Source organism: Podarcis gaigeae (assembly GCF_964106915.1).
Source record: "Podarcis gaigeae genome assembly, chromosome: 12".
NCBI classification, from domain to species: domain Eukaryota; kingdom Metazoa; phylum Chordata; class Lepidosauria; order Squamata; family Lacertidae; genus Podarcis; species Podarcis gaigeae.
Window position 1 is genome coordinate 9,384,065 of NC_139688.1, and position 20,092 is coordinate 9,404,156.

The 20,092-nt window shown below is 46.0% G+C and overlaps 1 protein-coding gene across 1 annotated transcript in view; it reads right to left on the bottom strand.

The window, feature by feature from the left end:
* LOC310827742 (mitogen-activated protein kinase kinase kinase 3-like) overlaps positions 1-5,923 on the bottom strand; it is a 115,170-nt gene extending 109,247 nt beyond the window's left edge. The window contains exon 1 of the mRNA XM_083704134.1: positions 5,340-5,923. The gene's annotated coding sequence lies outside the window, so the exon portion shown is untranslated. The remainder of the gene's footprint in view (positions 1-5,339) is intronic.
* Positions 5,924-20,092: the final 14,169 nt, after the last annotated feature.

A 20,092-nucleotide genomic window follows, 5' to 3' on the forward strand; every position in this document is an offset into this window, starting at 1 on the left:
CCCCACCCCAAAACAGCTGCAAGCACTTAATTCTGCTTTCATTGAGTCCCTTCCTCCCAAGGAATCCTTTACTCATGAGTCGCTCTGTCCCCCTTGGGCTTCAAGACACACGTTCCTCCATGATGTGGCCAATTGACTTTGGCCTCTGTGGCTTCTACATTCAAAGCTGGGAGGGATTTTTCCTGCCACAGGTGAGTCATAGATCCCCTCTCCATGGGTCCTTCCATGGCAACGGGCTTGATGAGGTCTTCATTCGGATGCAAACCATCCTTAGTGCCAGAGTTGGGGGCACCATCTGTTCCCCCAGGATCTCCTGGATCTGTGATCACTCTGGGTCTTTTGACAAAGGAAGAGTTTGGGGACAGGTCAGGGCCTGGCAGTCTCTTCTGGACCCATGCAAAGTAACAGCTCCTATTGACCTCCAAGACATGGAGCTCGCTTGCTCCAGCTCCCACATGGACACCCCAAAAGCTGAGAAATAGCACATGGCAACTCAAGAAAACAAAGCGGAGCCTGCAGGATGAGGCCAATTCTAGTCCAACATCCTGTTCTTACAGCAGCCACCCAGATGCCCCAAACAGAAACAAGAGCACTCCCACTCAGCCCAGTGGCTTCCGGCAACTGGTCATCAGCAGCCATTGATAGTCTTCCCCTCCGTGAACTTGTCCAGTCCTCTTTTAAAGCCATCCAAGTTGGTGGCCCATCACTGTCTCCTGTGGCAGGGAGTTCCACAGTCTACCTATGTGCTTCATGAAGAAGCCCCTTTCTTTTTTCTGTCCTGAACCTTCCAGCATTCCCCTTCATGAGATGTCCCTCAGATCCAGAAAGTCTTCTCTACCCAACTTTCTCCAGGCCATGAATAATTTTGTAACCAGAAAGGGCCTTCCCGGTGGTGGCCCCTTTGCTTGCGGAATGACTTCCCCAGGGAGGCCTTCCTGGTGCTTAATTAAATGTCACCCCCCACACACACACCAGCCACATAAAGGTAAAGGGACCCCTGACTATTAGGTCCATTCGTGACCGACTCTGGGGTTGCGGCACTCATCTCGCTTTATTGGCCGAGGGAGCCGGTGAACAGCTTCCAGGTCATGTGACCAGCATGACTAAGCCGCTTGTGGCGAACCAGAGCAGCACATGGAAATGCCATTTACCTTCCCGCTGGAGCGGTACCTATTTATCTACTTGCACTTTGATGGGCTTTCGAACTGCTAGGTTGGCAGGAGCAGGGACTGAGCAATGGGAGCTCACCCCGTCACGGGGATTCGAACCGCCGACCTTCTGATCGGCAAGCCCTAGGCTCTGTGGTTTAACCCATAGTGCCACCCCCATCCCACAAGAGCCATATAGACCTGTTTATTCTCACCAATCTTTTAGTTCTGATCCTTTCAGCTGTTTGAGGTTGTGATCCAATGTTGTTGGCATGGTTTTCACACACACACCCGGGTTTACATTGACCATTTCAGTGCTGTGTTGTAGACTTAACACTCTAGGGATTGTATTATATCTGGCTATTTTTTTAGGTGACTTATAAATACAGTTTTTAGAAAGCAGGTGGGATGGGGATAGGGTAGCCTAGAATCTCTGTTGAACTGAGATGAACCAAAAGGGTGAAACTGGAAATCCGTTCAACAGAATCAAAGCAACGTGGTAGCCAGCAGAAGTTTCCATCCTCTGTTGCAGCATGAAACCAATTCCTGTTACAGGGCTGGTACCAGGATTCCAGCAGGATTCTTCTCTAGTGCCCCACAAAAGCTCTTTTCTCCTGAAACAAGTTCTGACGCAGAACTGGAGGAGTGTATGTTTTTGTAGCACTGAGAATCCAAGGTTTTAAAATGCTCTTTTCATATTGTGTATGGAGATTTCGTGTGTCAGGAACTGAGTAAGATATTACCTGCGAAGCCCAGCACCCCCACCTCGATTAGAGGAAGGTGGCAACAAATAAATATAAACCAAGCAATGGCTACCTGACTGCCATACCTTTTAGAAGACATCTGAAGGCAGCCCTGTTCAGGGAAGCTTTTAATGTTTAATAGGTTTTTGTATTTTAATATTCTGTTGGAAGCTGCCCACAGTGGCTGGGGAAACCCGGCCAGATGGGCGGGGTATAAATTATTATTATTATTATTATTATTATTATTATTATTATTATTATTATACCCTCAGCCATTTGCTGAGCTGCTGTGATGTCACAGAATGTCCACCTTCAATCCAACTATCCATACTCTAAGAGAATGTTCTGTTTTGTGCTGCAAACTGCCCTGTGATCTTTGGGTGAAGGGAGGCGTACGAATTTAATTACGGTAAATCAATACTATTCTTAATTCTTATCATTTCATTTGCATGCCGCCCTATCCTAGATCTGAGGGTAGTTCGCAGCATAAATAAATAAAATGTAGCCGTTCCAGCTATTTTCTTTCCTCTCCTATGCCCACAAGGGATCATGGTGTGTTTTTCTTAAAAAATAAATAAATTCAAAAAGAACTCCCTGCACTATTCTCTGCACTTGTAATGGATTTTAGTCCAATGCAATAAATGAATGAATGAGTCAACCACTATTCTCAGATATGTTTGCAAACATCTGGTTTTGTATCTTGATTATATTCTGCGAACCGCCCTGAGACCCCCAGGTATAGGGCGGTATATAAATTCAATAAATAAACAAACTACTGGTAATAAATAAAATCCGGTTGGCCCTTTTGGGAACATGATGTTGGACTGCATGGGCCACCGCCACTGGTCTGATCCAGTAGCCTCTTCTTACGTTCTGCCCTTTAAAAAGGGAGGGACTTATTGATGTACCTTCTAGGAATGTAAGGAGAGTCTGTCTCCTGGATCAAGCCAATGGCTCTTCAAGTCCAGCATCCTGTTCTCACAGTGGCCAACCCAATAGATGCCCTTGAGAAACTCGCAGGCAGGATCCGGCCACAATAATACTCTCCCCTGTTGCAGTTTCTAGGTAGTTTCGCTCCCATATATTGTAGCGTTGTCACTTTTAGTCTTAGAAAAATGGGGGAAATGGAGCTAATTCTGGTCCTCATTTGTTCCTTCCCCATTAATGCAGAATAAAGGTACCCCTGCCCATACGGGCCAGTCGTGTCCGACTCTAGGGTTGTGCGCCCATCTCACTTAAGAGGCCGGGGGCCAGCGCTGTCCGGAGACACTTCCAGGTCACGTGGCCAGCGTGACGAAGCTGCTCTGGTGAGCCGGCACCAGCGCAGCACACGGAAACGCCGTTTACCTTCCCGCTATAAAGCGGTACCTATTTATCTACTTGCACTTAGGGGTGCTTTCGAACTGCTAGGGAGCTGGGAGCTGGGACCGAAAGACGGGAGCTCACCCCACCGCGGGGATTCGAACTGCCGACCATGCGATCGGCAAGCCCTAGGCACTGGGGTTTTACCCACAGCGCCACCCGCGTCCCATTTAATCCAGAATAACTACCACCAAACACTGCTACTCCCTCCCCACCTCCTTCATTAAAAAAGCAGATTAAGACTCTCCAGCCAATACTTACATATCATGAACTGAAAAGCGAAGGGGCCAGAGAACACAATTTCCCTGCCCCTCCTTGACGGCCTTCGCTTATTTTGTCGCTTTAAAAGGTATCCTTGATACGCCACAAAGCAATCAAACGTGTGTTAAATTACCCGGAAGCTGCCTCCAGCTGAACTAATAATGGAGTCTGAAGTCTTTACTGCTGTTCAGATTATCTAATTGCTTTGACTTCTTTTCCTCCAGTTATGTTAAGAACAAGAGCAGGGTGGAGGGTGGGGAGGAAAGCAGGAGGAGGAGGAGGCATCCCATAATAAATAAATCCGTGGGAAACGGCAAGAAAACAAACAAATAAACCCTCAGCAAATTCAAAGCCAGGTTTTTCTCATTCCGAATTTCCCAAATCTGTGCAGGAGATGGGATTTGTAGATAATCAGTGCACAAGAGTGGGGAGTGGTTTTGAAACAAGTGCTATACTCTATATAAAGAGTGAGGGGTGTGAGTTGAGCGCCACACCCCTTATTTCCATCATCCCAGTGTTGGTTGTCAGGTTGACACCCACAGATTATTCACAAAATTGTTGTTGGCTGGGCTGGGCTATTATATGCCAAGGCTCACAAGCGTGTCCAAAATTGACTTGCAGTCTTTGTTTTAAATCCAGGTCTGTGCAGGAGTTGGGAAAAGAATTCTGCACATGGGCAAGAGAAACACTCTTTTTTATTACTCCCCAGTCACAGGGCTGGACTCCAGCATTCAGGTTCAGAGGCTCCTACTCATAACTAATTTCCTGGACTGGTTCCCAGCTGCAAAAGCAACACCTGCCGCAGCAATGCCAAACTCTGCAGGAAATCACTTTTAACACAACTAAAGTGGTATATATAAAAATAAATATATGAACTCCTTGGAAGCACGTCAGTTTGGTTTGCAGGAAACGGTTCAGCCCCAAAGTCTCTCTTACATACTGCTGTGTATGCAGATTAACTAAAGTTACTTCGCACAACGCCCAAAAGAGAAACCTTCAGTAAATATAACAGACAATAACATACACACACATATATAAATGCAGGTTTAAAATGTAAAAAAAAAAAAGTGGTCTGGTCCAAGCCAGAACTTTCCCCCAACTTTAGAACACTTTTTGAGATTACTCTGTGCTAAGTGAAAAGCACTCTGTACATGCACATGAGCACCCACTTAAAAAATATATATTTCATCAGAATTTTCAGAACTGAACCTGGAACTTCTGGAAAGGGACTAAGAGGTACCAGAGCAAACAAAGTTACTCATATTTTAAAATCCTGCTTTCATAGGATGAAAAAAAATCATGGATGCAACCTTTGTAGAGTTTTAGACAGGACTTGGGAAGCTTGTGCCACCGATCGCTATAGTTAATCCCGAAGTTTTGCAGCTCTCCGACTCGATCTCCGCCACCATCACTGACTAAGGATTTCATAACCCAAAAGGTCACTGGATTATGGTGAACCAGGGGAGGGCTGGGTGACTGATCGCGGAATATCTGGCAAGCTTTTTTCGGAGCGGCGCGCGTTAAGAAGACGACGCTTGTACTAGAGTCTTCGGAGCCAACAACACGAAACAGGAAACGCGAGACGCGGAGAGGAGAAAAAAAGTTTTCAGAAGCAGCAGAAGGTGGAGTCCCAACAAACTTCGCTCGATCCCGCAGCACTAAAAATAAAATAAAATAAAGTCCACCCCCCCCCCGCAAAAAAAACACACACACAACCGAAACCAAGCACCCCTCCATCAATGCAGATTGTGAAATGGGTGGCATAGGAAAGATATTAAGCCCCTACCCCTCCATGAAAAGCTGCAATAAATAAAATAAATCTTGCCTTTTTTCGTTTTTGCAAGAAGTCGAGGGAAATTCTTATGAGGTCGTCCTCGCTTCCGTGGGCTCCATATCCGATGCCTTTCCCCCCGATGCCAAACTTGGAGAGGAGGCGGAGGAAAATTGGCTGAGATGGGGGGGCCCCACTCCGTACGCCAGGATGGGGAGGGAGGGGGCGCCGGATCGCGACTTCTTTCGCCTCCAAGCCCCGTCAGAGGTCCACGGCAGCTGAACACCCCACCCCAGGAAAAGAAGGGAGTCCAGAATTTGAGTGCTTTCCCCAGCTGCAAACTCCTGATGCAATCCGTCCGTGCGCACCTCTTCGCGGAAAGGGGAGGAAAAACTCCGCCGCAACAAGTTTCCTGCTTACACGCAAAGAAAAGAAAAGGAATCACGGAGGAGAAGGTGGAGGGGTTCAATAGGCCCCCCTGGATCAAGCCCGGGTGGGTGCAAAACAAAAACCAAAACAGAAAAGATGCGAGGATTTAATAGCCAAGCGCCTGGAAACTTTTCGTTCTCTCGGGTTCGTCCTGCACAGCTGCAGAGCGCAGCTCTCGGCAAAGGGCTCGGGGACAAAAGCTACAGGAAGAGATGACGGCAAAGGCGCCCGCAGCCAATAGGAGCCCGGGAAGGCTTCTGCGGGGTCGGCGCTTTTCGGATCCCGGCGCTGGACCCTTTCCCACCTCTTCTTCTTTCTTTTTGCAAGCTCTCCGGAGGGAGATGTCGCTGCTCAGGTGGTTCCCGCTCAGGGCTGGCCGGATTCTCTTTTTGGGCACCCCTCTTTAATTAATATCTTTAATACGGTCAATGACCAGAAAGCAATTTATAAAAGAAGTACGACATTATAAGCAGTATTGTGCTACAAATAACAGTAAAAATATGGCCAATTCACAGAATTGGTGCTTATATTTATGACCAGGTTTCGTCTGTTAAGGTACCCCTCTAAAAGCTGTAGATAATCTGTGATAAATGAAAGATTAATAAGAAAACCTGTTGAAGGGAAGGAGGGAAGTCCGTGCTTGAAAGCTTTGGAAAATAAGTGTATATAGAATTGTTGAACATTTGTGTATTAATTTTGTTTTGTTTTGTTTGTGTTAATAAAAATAAAAAAATGAAACATAGATATTTTTATTATTATTTCAATCATCATCACCATCATCATTTTATTATTTACTACTACACCGTCTGCCTGGATTGCCCCAGCTTCTGGGCGGATTACAACATAATACAGAGGGAAAAGGGAAAAGATAAAATATAAATCAATAAACATACTGTAATTGTCATCAAGCATTAAAAGCTTCCCTAAATAGGGCTGCCTTCAGATAATAATAATAATAATAATAATAATAATAATAATAATAATAAATTTATTTATACCCTGCCCATCTGACGCAACCACTCTGGATGGCTTCCAACAAAAGATTAAAAATACATTAAAACATCAGTCATTAAAAACTTCCCTAATCAGGGCTGCCTTCAGATGTCTTCTAAAAGCCAGATAGTTGTTTATTTCCTTGACATCTGATGGGAGGGCGTTCCACCACTGAGAAGGCCCTCTGCCTGGTTCCCTGTAACCTCACTTCTCACAGGGAGGGAACTGCCAGAAGGCCCTCGGAGCTGGACCTCAGTGTCTGTGGTGAGCGATAGGGATGGAGACGCCAAGAAGCTGTTTAGGGCTTTAAACGTCAGCACCAATACTTTGAATGGTGCTCAGAAATGTACCAGGAGCCAATGCAGATATCATAGAATCCTATATTTGTAGAGCTGGAAGGGACCACAAGGGTCATTTAGGAACCTTTTTTGTGCAATGTATGCTTTAAACAACAATAAAAGGTAAAGGTAAAGGGACCCCTGACCATTAGGTCCCGTCGTGACTGACTCTGGGGTTGCGGCGCTCATCTCGCTTTATTGACCGAGGGAGCTGGCGTACAGCTTCCGGGTCCTGTGGCCAGCATGACTAAGCCGCTTCTGGTGAACCAGAGCAGCACATGGAAACGCCGTTTACCTTCCCGCCGGAGCGGTACCTATTTATCTACTTTCACTTTGACATGCTTTTGAACTGCTAGGTTGGCAGGAGCAGGGACCGAGCAACGGGAGCTCACCCCATCGCGGGGATTCGAACCGCCGACCTTCTGATCGGCAAGTCCTAGGCTCTGTGATTTAACCCACAGTACCACCCATGTCCCATTTAAACATCAATAATCATAGCTAATCCAAATCTTATTTATTTATTTGCATTTGTGTCCCGGCTTTTTTCCTCCAAGGACCTCAAGGCGGCAGCACACACCATTCTCCTGCTCCCGGTTTTGTCCTCCACAACAACCCTGTGAGGTTGTTCCGGCCTAGTGAGGATTGGGAATGGTGGTCTCCTCGCTCAACACTTCTCCACACTGGCTCTCCTAAATGCTGCGAATGTAGGTGAGTTAATCAGGATTGAAAGTGGAGTTAGATGGCTTTCACTAAGAGACAGTGAAAGAGGCTTAGACACATTTGTGGGGTTTAAAGGCTATCGCTAGCTGCTAACCGTGATAGCTGGACTGTTCCAACCAAGGTGGGAGGAGGTAATTACTGTATTCTGAATTCCAGTTGCTGGAAGACGCAGGTGAGAGTCCTGCTGTACTCAGGTGCTGCTTGCAGACTTTGCAAAGGTATCTGGTTGGCCGCTGTGAAAACAGGATTCAGCAGGGCTTTTCTTATACTAGAAGGCGAGTCTCCACCCCCATTGTTCTGCCCGGAAACTGAGGTCCAGCACGAGGGCCTTCTGGTGGTTCCCTCACTGCAAGAAGCCAAGTTACAGGGAACCAGGCAGAGGGCCTTCTTGGTGGTGGCGCCTGCCCTGTGGAACGCCCTCCGGCCAGATGTCAAAGAGAAGAACAACTATCAGACTTTCAGAAGACATCTGAAGGCAGCCCTGTTTAGGGAAGCTTTTAATGTTTAACAGACCACTGTAATTTTTATACTTTGTTGGAAGCTGCCCAGGGTGGCTGGGGAGACCCATCCAGCCGGGCGGGGTATAAATAAATTATTATTATTATTATTATTATTATTATTATTATTATTATTATTATTATTATCTCTGCATGGCTACTCAAAAGTAGGAGACTTTTGGGAGGCCCAAGCTTAAGAGCATCTGATCGTGTGAAACAAAACCTCTTGTTTGTCTTCTCAACGAAAGTAGAATATTGCTGAAATTGGTGTGGGGGGGGGAATATTGCTTTAAGATTTGTAACCTTTAATAAGTTTACAAAAGTATGGACACGCAGACCATTCACAGGGGAAATCAGAACTATGTTATAACATTACACTACGTACAGAGTCGGAACAGTTTCTTTCGAGCTCTTCCAAATTATTCCTTTGATCACAGCTTTTCACAACCTGGAAATAAGCATTATCGCTTAATTTTGCAGCTCACACGACTGTTACAGCCACAGGGCAGGGAGGGTACAGAACAGGCTGCTGTAGTTTTTGGTGTGCTGGCCATTACAGATATAGGATCCTGTGCCTTTAATGCAAAGGCTTTTCTTTTCTGCAGGAAGTGTCTGTCTCAGCCCAGCAAGGTTCCTGTTCCTGTCAGTTGCATCTGGCCAAATATTGCACAGCCGCGGTGGTGGGACTTGGGACTTATTCTTTCATACTGAGATTTCGCTGCTTGAAAATTCAGACAAGGGTCCAGGAAGATCCTTGCTCCCAGAGGCCCCTCCCCTCCCGGTGCCTCTGGCCTTAGAGGAAGCACAGCTCGCGTTTCCTTTCCAGCAGCTCCTTTAGAATGGCTTTTCCGGTCTTGTTTGGGGTCAGCGTTTAGTGGTGCGAATGCCACGTATATGGAGACAACTGGTGGTTGGCCACAATACACTCTGCCATGCTCCACCTGGCCTTTTGGGAAGGAGCAACAATGCTGTAACACACAGCTGGGTTGCCAGAAGCTTTTGGTCCCCTCCTGCCTCTGCGGGGGGTGGGGGGTGGCAGCATTGGGCCATATTACTGGGGCTTAGCAAAATCTATTATTATTAACATGGACCACTTATAGAGAACAAGAAGTACAGTGGTACCTCTGGTTGCGAACGGGATCCGTTCCAGAGGCCCGTTCGCAACCTGAAAAGAGTGCAACCCGCATCTGAGCACGCGCAGGTCGCGATTCGCTGCATCTGCGCATGCGCGTGACGTCATTTTGTGCGTCTGCGCATGCGCAAGTGGCGAAACCCAGAAGTAACCCTTTCCGGTACTTCCGGGTCACCACGGGACGCAACCTGAAAAAACGTAACATGAAGCAAACGTAACATGAGGTATGACTGTATAACAATGTGATAGCATAATATTGTATATAAGCAGCAGAATGTATCATCTGAGGTAATAAACCAGAAATGGTAGTTGAGGGAAGTCAACAGGGAGGGGGGAAATTGGAAAATGTATCTTTTAACAATAATGTTGGATATTTGTTTTGAGAAAAGAAAATTAATAAAAATTATTTAAAATCAAAAACAAACCATGGACCACTTATAAACGTTATCTACAGCTCCTCAAAAGATTGCAACAACAATGTCTCTGAAAAATTTTACACATCACTTGGGAAGACAGGCAAACTAATATCAGTATACTGGAAGAAGCAGGGATCACTAGTGTTGAAGCAATGATTCTTCAACATCAACTTCGTTGGACTGGACGTGTTGTGCGGATGTCTGACTGTCGTCTTCCAAAGCAACTACTCTATTCCAAACTTAAAAATGGAAAGCGTAATGCTGGTGGCCAACAAAAGAGGTTTAAAGACTGTCTCAAGGCAAATCTAATTCTTTTTAGTATAAACACAGACAACTGGGAAACACTGGCCTCCCTGTGAGCGCTCCAGTTGGAGAACAGCCAATAATAATAATAATAATAATAATAATAATAATAATAATAATAATAAATTTTATTTATATCCCGCCCTCCCCAGCCGAAGCCAGGCTCAGGGCGGCTAACAACAATAAAATAGTGTAACATTCTAAAAACATTTCATTATAAAAATTAATTAAAATCCAATTAAAATGGCAACCATTAAGCTTAAGTTCTGTAAAGAACGTACCAAAGGTGTCATGGGCTTTGAAGACACTCGAACTCAGGACACAAGGGAGAAACATGCTAAGATGAAGGCACACTTGGCAAATCCACACCGTCATCAACTCCCACTATCTACTTGCACATTTTGGTGTGTTTTCGAACTGCTAGGTTGGCAGGAGCAGGGACCGAGCAACGGGAGCTCACCCTGAACGGGGATTCAAACCACCAACCTTCTGATCGGCAAGGCCTAGGCTCTGTGGTTTAACCCACAGTGCCACTCACGTCCCATTATGATGGAATAAAGTAAAGGTAAAAGGACCCCTGACCATTAGGTCCAGTCGTGGCCGACTCTGGGGTTGTGGCGCTCATCTCACTTTATTGGCCGAGGGAGCCGGCGTACAGCTTCTGGGTCATGTGGCCAGCATGACTAAGCCGCTTCTGGTGAACCAGAGCAGCAAATAGAAATGCTGTTTACCTTCCCTCTGGAGTGGTACCTATTTATCTACTTGCACTTTGAACCACTGACCTTCTGATTGGCAAGTCCTAGGTTCTGTGGTTTAACCCACAGCGCCACCTGCGTCCCATTATGATGGAATAGGCCATCCCTATTTTCCTCAGAGAAATGTTGGAGAGTATGTAGTTACTAGGTAAATTTCATGGATAACTATATTTAATCTCACAGTTTCAGTGGTGGGTAGCTTTCCCTTGGCTGTTTTTCCAACTGTTTCTCCCCCCCCCCCCAACTCTCCTCTTTCTCCTTGTAAAAAATAAATAAATTGTTGGATAGAGGAACCAACTCTTTGCCCCCTTAATTAAAACCAGTGTTCTCTAAGTACTGTCGTCTGCTGACCACTTCTGCCTCTTGTTTCCAAACCAGAGTGGGTCTTATTTTACCTCCCAGTGAGGAAGTAGGAACATATGGCTTCTGAGATAAGAGATTTATGTGTGCTGTCTGTGGAGCAGAGCGGCCACTTTCCACACAAATCCATTTATAAACTAAATTGTGCGTAAGCGGCCCATCGGCTTGTGATTGTTTTCTATGGTTTTTCCGTACCGCGACTCGGTTCCCCCCACAGCACACATGCCCCCCCCATTCACCATCCTATTTACAAAGGGAAAACCTCCAAATTTCCTGCGGGGAGATCATTTTGAAGCAAATGGGGATTTGCTGCAAATGAGCTGGACGTCAGGTGCTTGGGTTAATTAGAAAGAGCTCTTCTTTGGTTTAAATAATGAGTTTAGGACTGGCTCAGTGTTGCTTTGATACAGCAGGGCAGAGTCAAAAGTGTAAGCAGCAATTTGTAGGACACACAAAAAGGGGGGGCTACAAAGTTTAGGGTTTTATATAGATGCAAATCCTGGTCCTTTAATAAGGGTCTCTGTGGGGCAACCGAATGACAGCAGTGATCCCGGTTGTAATAACTCCTTTCCCGACACCCCCTAAACAGTCTTTAACATTGCACTTTAGTGCGCTATGTCCCGTAAGTCCAGATTCTGCATGCAGATAATTCTGGATTCCGCAATGTCAATATCTTGTGCAAATCTATATGTCCATAGCTGTCAACCCTCCCTTTTTTGCGGGAAATTCCCTTATTGGGAATTTCCCTTAATGGGGACGCAGGTGGCGCTGTGGGTTAAAGCCTCAGCGCCTAGGACTTGCCGATCGAAAGGTCGGCGGTTCGAATCCCTGCAGCGGGGTGCGCTCCCGCTGCTCGGTCCCAGCGCCTGCCAACCTAGCAGTTCGAAAGCACCTCCGGGTGCAAGTAGATAAATAGGGACCGCTTACCAGCGGGAAGGTAAACGGCGTTTCCGTGTGCGGCTCTGGCTCGCCAGATGCAGCTTTGTCACGCTGGCCACGTGACCCGGAAGTGTCTCCGGACAGCGCTGGCCCCTGGCCTCTTAAGTGAGATGGGCGCACAACCCCAGAGTCTGTCAAGACTGGCCCGTACGGGCAGGGGTACCTTTACCTTTACCTTTTTACCCTTATTCCAGCACTGTTTCCCGCTGCTATCCCGGATTGTTAGATATCCCGTAGACTGTCCCTGGGACAGGTGAGGCTGCTGATCCCTTATTTTCAAGGCTGCCGATCTCTTATTTTCAAATCTGAAAGTTGACAGCTATGCTACATGTCTCCTGTTAAGCACAGCTCATGAATGCTACTTTTGCTGGCAGTGGGAAGAGGTGAGGAGTTAACACAAGGTTTTTAAACTCTACCTTCTGAGTACTGCTCCTCTCTCGCTTCTTAGATCTCACTAGGCCATGGGCAGGCAAACTAAGGCCTGGGGGGCGGATGTGGCCCAATCGCCTTCTAAATCTAGCCTGTGGACGGTCCGGGAATCAGCATTTTTTTACATGAGTAGAATGTGTGCTTTTCTTTAAAATGCATCTCTGGGTTATTTGTGGGGCCTGCCTGGTGTTTTTACGTGAGTAGAATGTGTGCTTTTCTTTAAAATGCATCTCTGGGTTATTTGTGGAGCATAGGCATTCTTTCATTTTTTCTCTCTTCAAAATATAGTCCGGCCTCCCACAAGGTCTAAGCATAGCTGTCAACTTTCAGATTTAAAAATAAGGGATCAGCAGCCTCGAAAATAAGGGATCAACAGCCTCACCTGTCCCGGGGACAGTCTATGGGATATCTAACAATCCGGGATAGCAGCGGGAAGCAGCGGGAAATGGCGCTGGAATAAGGGAATTTCCTGCAAAAAAAGGGAAGGTTGGGTCTGAGGGACAGTGGACCAGCCCCCTGCTGAAAAAGTTTGCTGACCCCTCCACTAGGCACTGCACACATTTTCAGTCAAACCTCTCCAAAGGCACAAGAGCTGAAAAGGAATTTGTTTGTATATGTCTTTTATGCTAAGGCATCCACTAGGCTGTGGGTTTGTTTGTTTTTTGTACATGTATTCTGCAAAATCTGATGCAATAAGAGTGTACCATCTACATCTCATTCCACTTTGTTGGCTGTTCTGCAAGATTGCAGAAAAGTCTGGAGGGACACTCTTGGATTCTAGTGCAGCAAAAACAGGAGAAGCCGGAACATTTGTGGTATAAATGGATTTCAGCAGGAAAATATGAGACATGCACTGCTTGGAAACAAAGTAGTGTGTCCGCCCCTGAAAGTTTGGGAGCTGCAAATAGCAGTGAAAATCACACTTAACCAGCCTGAGCACAAATAATCGTCTATCATTTCTAATTCAGCTCTAAGATCCTCAAGATGCAGTGAGGGGGAATGCAAAGGAATGAAAGACACACTGCCTTAATTCTAGATGGTTAGTATTTAAATCCTGCAGAACAAAAGACATTGCTCCAAAGAAAAGGGAGTAATGCTTGTCCTCCTTTGACAACGAAGGCTGCAGAGAGAAAGGACCTAAAACTCAGAAATGAAACTTCATCCTTCAGCGACACCTACTGGCGATTGCCTTTTGACAAAACTTATCGCTGAAGAATTGATGATTTTGAATTCTGGTGCTGGAGGAGACTCTTGAGAGTCCCATGGACTGCAAGAAGATCAAATGCATCCATTCTTAAGGAAATCAGCCCTGAGTGCTCACTGGAAGGACAGATCCTGAAGCTGAGGCTCCAATACTTTGGCCACCTCACGAGAAGAGAAGACTCCCTGGAGAAGACCCTGATATTGGGAAAGATGGAGGGCACAAGGAGAAGGGGACGACAGAGGACGAGATGGTTGGACAGTCTTCTCGAAGCTACCAGCATGAGTTTGACCAAACTGCGGGAGGCAGTGGAAGACAGGAGGGCCTGGCGTGCTCTGGTCCAGGGGGTCATGAAGAGTCGGACACGACTAAACGACTAAACAACAACAAATCCCATAAACCACAACACTTTTTTGAGCCAGTTCACGTATGAGGTTTTTTGCTGCCTCTGCATTTTGGGCTGCAATTAGACGTACAGTACTGGGAAGCAGCTAAGAGGAATGTGTTGGCGAAGTGTGTTATTGTGGTTAAAATGGGCACGTTCACCTTTTCCACACGCTGGCACACAACCAGGGTTGGCACACAACCAGAAGTGTCTTGTGTCCTTGAAAGAAGAACATAAATGTTACCTGAATACCCAGGAGAGCAAAGAAACCTTTGCCTATCTCTGACCTACAGAAAACATAACTCTTTACCCTTTTATATCATTATTTTAATTATTTATTATTTTTTATGTTATAAAGGTAAAGGTAAAGGGAACCCTGACTATTTGGTCCAGTCATAACCTACTCTGGGGTTGCGGCGCTCATCTTGCTTTCAGGTCGAGGGAGCCGGCGCACAGCTTCCGGGTCATGTGGCCAGCATGACTAAGCCGCTTCTGGTGAACCAGAGCAGCACATGGAAACACCATTTACCTTCCCGCCGGAGCGGTACCTATTTATCTACTTGCACTTTGGCGTGCTTTGGAACTGCTAGGTTGGCAGAAGCAGGGACCGAGCAATGGGAGCTCACCCCGTCGCAGGGATTCGAACCGCCGACCTACTAATCAGCAAGTCCTAGGCTCTGTGGTTTAACCCACAGCGCCACCCGCGTCCCTTTTTATGTTATAGTTTCGTTCAATTTTGAGCGAGACAGGGGCGCTGTGGTCTAAACCACCAAGACCCTTGCGCTTGCCAATCAGAAGGTTGGCGGTTCGAATCCCCGTGACGAGGTGAGCTCCCATTGCTCTGTCCCAGCTCCTGCCAACCTAGCAGTTCTAAAGCACATCAAAGTGCAAGTAGATAAATAGGTACCACTATGGCAGGAAGGTAAACGGCTTTTCCGTGTGCTCTGGTTTCTGTCACGGTGTCCCATTGCGCCAGAAGCAGGTGTCTGTGGACAAATGCTGGCTCCCTTGGCCTGAAAGTGAGATGAGCGCCGCACCCCCAAGTCGTCTGCGACTGGACTTAACCATCCAGGGGTCCTTTACCTTTTCACCTTTACTCAGTCACTATGGACATACACAGGGATGTGGGTGGCGCTGTGGGTTAAACCACAGAGACTAGGACTTGCTGATCAGCAGGTCAGCGGTTCGAATCCCTGCGATGGGGTGAGCTCCCGTTGCTCAGTCCCTGCTCCTGCCAACCTAGCAGTTCGAAAGCATGTCAAAGTGCAAGTAGATAAATAGGTACCGCTCCTGCGGAAAGGTAAACGGCCTTTCCGTGTGCTGCTCTGGTTCGCCAGAAGCGGCTTAGTCATGCTGGCCACATGACTCGGAAGCTCCCTCGGCCAGTAAAGCGAGATGAGCGCCACAACCCCAGAGTTGGTCACGACTGAACCTAATGGTCAGGGGTCCCTTTACCTTTATGGACATACACAAAGTGCAATTTTGAGTGCAATATTAAAGGAACGGGTTATTTGCCATGGGACCAAATTTATCTGTGAACTGCTTTTGTTCCTCAAAACATGGAAACAAAAACAACTAAGGCAACTAAGGTACCCAACAAAAACACGGGCGCTAATCCAAAACAACCAACCAGTTTTTGAGTGCCCAAGGCCCAAAGTCTAAATGCAGATATTCATGGTTTTTCTATCTGGTCCTCAAAACTGTACCCAGACCTCACTCAACCCCAGACCACCTCTCCTGCTTCGCACCCCAAGTGGGTTGAATTTGTCCTTGAACTCTGATGATGATGCCTCTTGCTAGTCTGGACACAGAAGGAAGGTGTATGTGCAGAAAAATAGCTTACTGTCCAATGGTAAACTTTACCTTCAAGGCCCCACCCACTTTTGCCTATGGCCCCGCCCACCAATGACTCTTAAAGAGCATGATTCTCTTCATCTCAGGGCTGTGGGTTCAAGCCCCACATTGGGCAAAAGATTTCTGCTCTTATGCGATCTCATAATCATAGAATTGGGATGAAAATGATGGACTATATGGAACTTGCCGAACTGACTGGGAGACTCCGAGACCAGAGAGAAGAGACGGTGGAAGAAGATTGGAAGAAGTTTAAAGAATATTTGAAAAAAATACGTTCATATTTAAATCTTAGAATAGCTTTGGAAGTGGATACAAGCTGTAGGGTTAGAAGTAGAAGACAGTGTATTTTAAAAGAGTATTATTTGTAAAGGATAAAATGTGAAGATTATTATGGTAAAAGTAAGTGTGATTTAAAAAATGGTTAAAAATTATGATATATGTAAACTGCTAAAGATGAGGTAAAATGAAAATCAGACGGGGGGACTTGGGGAAGCTCACCTAACAATGTTAAGAAAAAGAAGGATAAGACAAGAATCTGTTTGTATTGTTTGTTTTTCTGTTTGTGTTGTTTATTTGTGTTATAAAATGAATAATTTTTTTGGGGGGGGAAAACCATAATCATAGAATTGTAGAGTTTTAAGGGACCCTGGGGAATACGCAGTTGTCCCATACGGGGATCAAACCTGCAACCTTGGCATTATCAGCACACAATCTCAGCAGAGAGGAGCATTTGAGAGCCTCCTTGGGCTAAAGTTCCCAAATCATTAGTTCAATGTCAGAGGTAATGGCCTCAATTTCCCCTGTGATTGTTGTCCAAATGAACCGTCCTAGCCTTCCCACATTCTCACACAAAGTTACATTGCCCAAATCAGGCTGTTTTATGGTAAGTCATTACTCAAACCACTTTACGTCAGACGTGAAAAGCAAGTGAACAAAGGCAGACTTTTAAGATGAGACGATTACCTCCCTGGTGAACAATACAAATATGGTAGAAGTGTTAAATATAGCTCCATTGCAAATAGGAAGTCTAATAAATCAACAGGGATAGAGGAAACATGAATAATTTTTGTTTTTTTTTTAAAAAAAGAATGCTTAAACTTATTTTGCAAGAGGGTGGATGTTCAGACCCACAGAAGAATGAAGACAATATCTAGGATTTAAACAATACCAAAATTTTGGATAATGATTTGGCATTTGACATATCCATTCATGGCAAGAGATTTATGGTGAGCATTTGCCAGTGTCCAGCAAGGCAGCTGTGATAGTCTTTAAGGTGCCAGAAGACTGTTCCTTGTTTTTGCTGCAACAGACTGACACCTTTTATTATGGCACAAGCTTTCTATGTAATCATTGAATGTTAACATGAGTAGACAGGGGTACTACAAGGCTCGATCCAGACAGCACTTTATTCCATTTTCATGAGATTTCCTTCCTCAAATAATGTTCACATTTTATGTGATCTTTCACATGGCAGAAAGCCAATTCTGGAATCTAGCAGAATCTAGTGCACATTTCTGAGTTAACTGCTTCCTGAAATAACCCCATTAACCCGGAAAATTGTGGGATGGAATTGGAGGCAGGATTCCAGAATGCAGCTCTTTCCTGTGTTCTTCCTGGGGGAACAGAAGAAGGATGCATGTACTTGAGGAGCGGTGACATGCCCTGCGACAGTCTGCTGTTGTGTCACATCATAAACACTGCTGCGAACTTGGTGGCACGTTGATCAAAAAGCCACGTTCCCAAACACAAGTAACGCAGTACAAAAGAAACATGAGAAACTGCAGCAGAATTGCTAGCGGTATAACCAGCAAAACAATAATCCCAATGTCTATATGCACTCTTGAGTGTGCAGTGTACACACAGACACACACACACGTGTGTGAGTACTGGATACTGGACAAAAGGTAGCTCTGAGGTTGGAGGAGAAACAAAATACAGGCCATGATCATTGTGCTTAGATCTAGGTGATAGAATCAACACAGCTTTGTGCAATTATTGTCACACAAATGATGGGTCCTGCTAGTAAATGTATAATGCATTTTTCCAGTCTGGAAAATACTCTGCATTCTTTATTTTCCAAATATACTTTTTGAGAGAGGGACAGTTCTTGCCATCTTCTTCCTGTTGGTACATCAGGTAGGCTTATTCAAGCATCTAAGTATAGGAAGGCCCAGGTAAGCTTTTTTAAACAGGTACGGTAAATATAGGGAAGGCCCAGTGACATAACTGGAGGGCTGAGTTACACAAAAGCTTCATATAGCTGTCGGACTGTGTTAGTTTAGCTCCGCAGTGCAACCAACTCTGTAACATTGTCCATCGCTGTAGGATAAAAGGGACAGCGATCACTTGATGGGAAGACAGGAGTGCCTGGCGTGCTCTGGTCCATGGGGTCATGAAGAGTCAGACACGACTAAACGACTAAACAACATTACTTGATGGTAAATACCAACGTGCATGTGAAAGTATCCGCGTAGGACATTGTTTCCCATGTCCAAACATGACTAAATATAAAACTTCATTGTGCAACGATAGACTCTCGAGGCCGGCTTGAATGAATCAAATCAGCCTCTGACTAGCTGGTGAGTCACACAGTTACTCTGCACATTTTAATTATAGGAACAATGGAATGGAAATCAAGGAAGCTCTGAAATCCCAAAGGCTCTTTGAACTGCCATGCTTTGGATAGCTGAGCCACAGTTCTCTTTAGCCCCTCAAAAAGGTTTGTTTGGGGAACGTGTGTGAGTGAATTATCTGTCTTGTGGAGGCTGTTCTCTGTGTTTCAGGGAAACATGCAGAGTTGCAGCAGGCACCTACCCCTGCAGGATGAGTAATCTCAGCTCACAGAAGTCTTTCCCTAATGGCAATTTATTTCCGGTGACAGCACACAATTTGAGAGGAAACGGTTCCATAACTTATTTAAGCATCCCAGCTGCAGTCACCGAAGCATCAGTCTGCATACCAGTGAATGCAGCATAAGTTACCCCTCTCCTTTCTGTTTACACTCTGGTTGTGCAAGCACAATTCCTGGAATCCTTTAATCCAGGGAGCTAGATCTGGCTGGCCCTAACGCTTATCTAGGGACACGGGTGGCACTGTGGGTTAAACCACAGAGCCTAGGACTTGCTGATCAGAAGGTTGGCGGTTCGAATGCCCGCGACAGGGTGAGCTCCCGTTGCTTGGTCCCTGCTCCTGCCAACCTAGCAGTTCGAAAGCACAAGTAGATAAATATGTACCACTCCAGCGGGAAGGTAAACGGCATTTCCGTGCGCTGCTCTGGTTCGACAGAAGCGGCTTTGTCATGCTGGCCACTTAACCCGGAAGCTGTACACAGGCTCCCTCGGCCAATAAAGCGAGATGAGCACCGCAACTCCAGAGTCGGTCATGACTGGATCTAATGGTCAGGGGTCCCTTTACCTTCACCCCTTATCTCCCACACTGGCCGAATGTGAGGGTCTTCAGGTCTTCAGATGATAATGCACTAAATAAATGAGGGGCCAGAAGTGACTTTAGTCCACTTTGCTTAACATTTTTGGGTCTGATAGGCCCAATTTCATCATTAAATGATGCATCAGGCATGTATAAAATTCTCCCTAATTTTCACCCACTCTTAACTTGGAAAATATAAGGCATTGGATTTTTTTTATTCACACCTGTTAACAGGTGAGATAACCCAGAAGAGCAATTCTAATCAAATTACGAGATGCAGCAGATATTTTTAAAATGTGATCTGTCGTGGAACCCCACTGAGGATAAAAGGAGTCCCCATAACAGCTCAAGCTTCAAGGCCCCCCGAAATGTTGGTCCGCCACTGCCCAAAAACGCACCCTTCCATTGTCTCCCGACGGATGCCAATAAAAGGGGCAAGTTATCCCTGCGGCGCTTGGGGACCCTCATGCTCATTCTGCTATGGGCGGGGGCGGGGGCGGGGGCGGCGGTCACAGACCTTTGCCCCGGAATAGACCCTTTACACAAACCCCGCTTTGGCCTCTGAACGCGCCAGGCGCGCGGCTAAAACACGGCACCCCGCGCCTCCCCAGGGAGTCCTGCAAAGGGTGC